At 41.5% G+C, this 5,240-nt stretch overlaps 1 pseudogene; it reads right to left on the bottom strand.

Moving 5' to 3' along the window:
* Nucleotides 1-2,226: 2,226 nt before the first annotated feature.
* On the bottom strand, nucleotides 2,227-2,344 carry LOC126337418 (5S ribosomal RNA; annotated as a pseudogene).
* Between the last annotated feature and the right edge of the window lie 2,896 nt (nucleotides 2,345-5,240).

The following is a 5,240-nucleotide window of genomic DNA, read 5'->3' as shown; positions in this document are numbered from 1 at the left end:
TAATACGATTGTACTCAAATGCATATATTTGGCAGAGGTTTGTTTTCTACCATACAGGTTCTTCAAAAAGCATTTTATAGAAATATTTTCGACAGTAATGGGTATTATTGCTTGAAGTTTGACCCCTTTAGATTTGCTCCCCACTGCAGACAAGATTCGACAGTTCTGTACAGGGAAGGCTGGTATGTGTATTCGCTTTTGTAACTCATTAAATAAACCTTGTGAGATTACATTCGTCGCTGCACCTGTATCCTGTACAATGTGCATATCTAACTCAGGTATTCTGGCGTTTATTAAGGCCTGTACAGGCTTTCTTCTGTTCTCTTCCAAATTTTCCACATTGCCCTGACACAAGTCCTCCTTGACACCTACTTCTTTGTCGTATCTCGTGAAAAAATTAGGAGTCATTTCTACACTCTCATCCCCTTCCTTGGTCCGGAAACGAGGGCCTTTCGCGACCTGATTTGGTTTTCCGGATTATTTGGGGGTGGGGGTAAATCTCTTCATTCTGGGTTACCTCCACTATACGCATAATGTGGCCTTTTATCTTCATGAATTATGTTCTCTTTGACCTTAACCTCCGTCCAGTACATAATCGTTGTTCTGCTGGTTGTAGTTACCAGCAGGAGGACCGTCTGCTCGTCTACCACCTGTCGGTCTTGTCAGTTATTATGTTAGTGATTACTGCCCACCGGGGTTACATGTTGAATCTGTTGTCCGAAGCTCCTCTCTTCAGTATATGCTGGTCCATTGTAATTAGAGCGTGATTTCCTTGTGAAACCTTGTTCGTGTTTTTCGTTTCACCAGTTACCACAGTTAAATCTTGTGGCTTTATTCTTATGGGGGTGGTACGGGAGGCCACTGTGTTGATTGCTTTCACGGTTGCTTCTTTGCGAATCGCCATTTCGCAGAAGTTCGGTTTGCACATTATTGTTCTGGGGTTCTCACTGCCGCTCTTCATAAATCAGGTCAATTGTATCCAGAACAGATAAAAAATGTTCCACATATTTCTCGGTTTTTGTCATTAATTTTACCTTGATATATGTTGGTAAGCGACTTTTGAGTATTTTTGGCATGTCCATATGAGGGACTGGATTTGTCCAATACCTTGTTAATTTAGGGATTTTTCAAAATATTTTCGTAGTCCTCCATGTTTACTACTGAATGGTGTTGGATTAAATACCTCTCGCCTTACCCTCTCTTGGGCTGCTATGGACCAGAATCTGTTCAAGAAGGCACTCTCAAACTGTTAGTAAGTATGGGCACCACTCCGCCGTATCGGTTGCCCATATAAAGCATCGCCTTGGGTGTACCCCACAAAGAACCTGATCTTCTGTGCCTCGATCCTTCTGCGTGGTAACACGTTACGGAAGGCGATGATACATACCAGGGTTGCGTTCTCTTACCCTTTATAGTAAAAATCGGAAACTGCCTATTCCACAGAAACCCTTCGTCAGCTAGAAGAGCAGACAGGCAGGAGGTGTCGTCTGCTATTGCCGTTGCATTATTTGGCTGCACAGGGTATGCTCTGTATACGCCGGTACAATTGGTGTTACCACTGGCTTTGCGTGTTGCATTTATACTCACCTTCCTCTCCATCTAAATGACTACTGGCAAACGAGGGATAGGTATTGTAGCTCTCGATACTGGCAGACTGCATCTGGCTGCTAGCGATTAGTGTCTCCTTTGTGAAATCCCTTCCACTAGTTAAACTGTTCCGTAATTTTTGCCGGCCGAAGTGGCCGTGCGGTTCTAGGCGCTGCAGTCTGGAACCGCTCGACCGCTACGGTCGCAGGTTCGAATCCTGCCTCGGGCATGGATGTGTGTGATGTCCTTGGGTTAGTTAGGTTTAACTAGTTCTAAGTTCTAGGGGACTAATGACCTCAGAAGTTGATTCCCATTGTGCTCAGAGCCATTTGAACCATTTTTGAACCGCAATTTTTCTTCCGCTACCTTTAAACCCGATTCAGCCCTGGCAATTAGTTCATTTTCCTTCTTCTTGAGTACCTATTCGACCACTTTCCACATAAACGCCTCCCGAACAGGCCATGAAGACCCAACGGTACCGACAAGCCGCCGTATCATCCTCAACTCATAGGCGATATGGAGGGGCATGTGGTCAGCACACCGCTCTCCCCGCCATATGTCAGTTTCCGAGACGAGAGCCGCTATTTCTCAATCAATTAGCTCCTCAGTTTGCCTCACAAGGGTTGAGTGCACCCCGCTTGCCAGCAGCGCTCGGCAGACCGGATGGTCGCCCATCCAAGTTCTAGCCTAGCCCGGTGGCGCTTAATTTCGGTGATCTGACGGGAACCGGTGTTACCGCTGTGGCAAGGCCGTTGGCCCCCTTGCACATGAGTTTTATGCTATTGAAGTACCTTCTGCGCTAGTGTCGTATACTTATCTAGTAATCCTTATATGTCTTTCTCCATTAAGTTCTTCACATCCTTATCAACTTTCTTGGGTTTTCTTTACGAATTTACTGCTCAGTTTTAAATCATTCTATTCCGCAGTCCACAGGCAAATCTTAACACATGGTTTGCAGCTCGGTAATAGTATCTTGCATCTGCTTTACACTTTTATTGATTTCTGACTGAGAACACTGCATTTTAATCTGTGTGTCGGTCGTTTCCTCAGCTTACCTGTCATTTCTTCCTGTTTCTTGTCAACATCCGCTATCTTTTTATGTAGCTTATCTATTTCCTGAGAAAGATCTGCGAATTACTCCACCTTTAATTCCTTTCCCTTTTCGGTCAACTTACATGTTAAACCATTTGATCGATCAGTGCACAACTTTTTACTTGGGTAATTAAATTTTTGCATTTGTTCACATGAAAGTTCCTCAAATTTTTGTGTAACATGATTCCGAAAATTACATGTTTGTGTTTGTTGTTTTGAAGATTCTTCGATATTTTATGTCAAATTATTAAATTTTGGTATTAGATCACTAAGGTTTTGTGTTTGTTCATTCCTGAAATCATTAAAAGTTCTCATTATCCCTTGCATAAGTTGGATCAGTGTTGGGGTATACTGAGTCGTATCTGATTACATTCGGGTCCATTTCGCCCGATACGGAAATTTTAGATCTACTAGAATCTGAATACCGCGCTTTTCACGAGGTTCATGTGAAAAAAATGCTTTCCGGCGATATTCATGAATTTCTTTCGTCCACCGTAAGTAAAATCATATCATTAATCACAACACTGCTACCCTCTATCATAGCTGACCTTAAATAATATTCGCGACGTTTCCACTCTCACTGTCATTTGTCGTCGCGTTAGTTGCGGCGACGTTTTGTGCTTGTACATTAATTACTGAATTGTCAACAATGGTTTTACCTGCTGTATCCATTTCTATCCTTGTGATTTACTACCTGCAAAATTTTAAAATGAATAGCTTTCTCCTAATTATTGTGAGAAATTTTTTAAGTATCCTGTGACTAGTTGCGAACATACACGGCAACTAATAGTTGCCACACTTACACGCATTCAGAATACGTACTCAAAAAAAAAAAAAAAAAAAAAAAAAAAAAAAAAAAAAAAAAAAAAAAAAAAATGATAAATATACAATTTTACTATGATTTAAAATGCTCCAATTTTTAGGATGAGGAGGGAGAGGTACTATTACCACTATTAGATACGAGTGAGGCACTACCAAGCGCAGCCATGCAAGCTGAAGTTCGACAGGTTTCACAATTTCTTTCTCTGGTAGTTACCACACAAACCTAATTCTCCGCCCATGCATATCCTTCTTTCGTGATCCTTGCCGCGTCTCTTGAACACATTATTCGTTTCACGCAAGAAAGAAAACAAAAGATAATTAATACAATGGAAAATTTTTACACGTTTCATACATTTTAATTACTTCAGTTATGTATACCTAGTACCGTCCTTTTTACGGTCGCCGGTTATGTTAGTTGCTAACACACTGTTTACGTAAGGGATGTGCAAACAATGTGGATTATTTCGAGTACTGTGTGGCTGGTGGATACTTTCATCAGCAACAATTCACGCGTCTAAGTTCGCTGTAAATTCAGTCACGATTGCGGTCGCCGTTGTTCTAGAAGACTGTAGATTCTCGTGTTTCCAGGTATAGTCATGGTTTCCTGGCGGAATGCTTTAGAAATGAAAGAAATTGCGTCCCTTTGCAGCAGATAAATTGTCAAAAACGTTTACTGAAACACACACAGCTCACTCAATCCACACGTCCATCGAGAAACATGGACGGGGAAAGACAGATAGATGAAGAGTCAAAAAATTGGTATCGTCTAAAGAAACATTAGAAGATAGATAAATATTCATGTTTCCTTTTTTACATATCTCTTTTTGGCTCGGGCCTGTTCATATTGCATCTTTGTCCAGCACAGTGATCTGACACTTACCAAATGACACATGCTTTGTGGGTAAACCAAAACTAAGTTCATCACTCGTCATAACGATAAGTGGCTCTGTAAATTTGACTTGATTCTGTAATCACTGAAATAACATCACATAGCCTGTCAAAACATGTGGTTTCATTTCGTTTCTGCATCTTTTTCTTGGTGCATAACTTTTTTTATCAGGCAGGGTCTCCGTATGTGCGAAGCCCCTAAGAGTAGATTGTTACAAAATGCGCTCGTCCCTGCTCTCCGACATGGCAAACAAATTTTACATATTTAATTTTTGTCCTCCCTATATCAATTTCTGCTCTATGGTTCCATCCATTTCCGAGTGAACTACTGTAGGAGATGTTCCTGTGTTCTGCAGTGTCTTCTATTACAGACTACCCGTAAACTTCGACCCTTGCCTATTGCTTCTGGACCTTCTTCATTCCCTACTTTGTCTTGTTAACTTTAAGATGCTTTTGTGGTATCATATTTCAGATACATCCAGTTTCAGTATCACAACTTTCCGTGGTATTCGTACTGCTGTAGTAACAAATTTCTCATTCTCAAGCAGGTAGCTGGTATCTCTTTGGGTAATGAAGGCTGTTTCAGTATTCTGGATCACTCTGGGTGATGAAGGCTGTTTCAGTATTCTGGATCACTCTGGGTGATGAAGGCTGTTTCAGTATTCTGGATGACTCTGGGTGATGAAGGCTGTTTCAGTATTCTTGATCACTCCGGGTGATGAAGGCTGTTTCAGTATTCTGGATCACTCCGGGTGATGAAGGCTGTTTCAGTATTCTGGATCACTCTGGGTGATGAAGGCTGTTTCAGTATTCTTGATCACTCCGGGTGATGAAGGCTGTTTCAGTATTCT

The sequence above is a fragment of the Schistocerca gregaria genome, chromosome 2, assembly GCF_023897955.1.
Source record: "Schistocerca gregaria isolate iqSchGreg1 chromosome 2, iqSchGreg1.2, whole genome shotgun sequence".
Lineage (NCBI taxonomy): Eukaryota > Metazoa > Arthropoda > Insecta > Orthoptera > Acrididae > Schistocerca > Schistocerca gregaria.
This window is presented reverse-complemented; position numbering and strand designations above follow the sequence as displayed.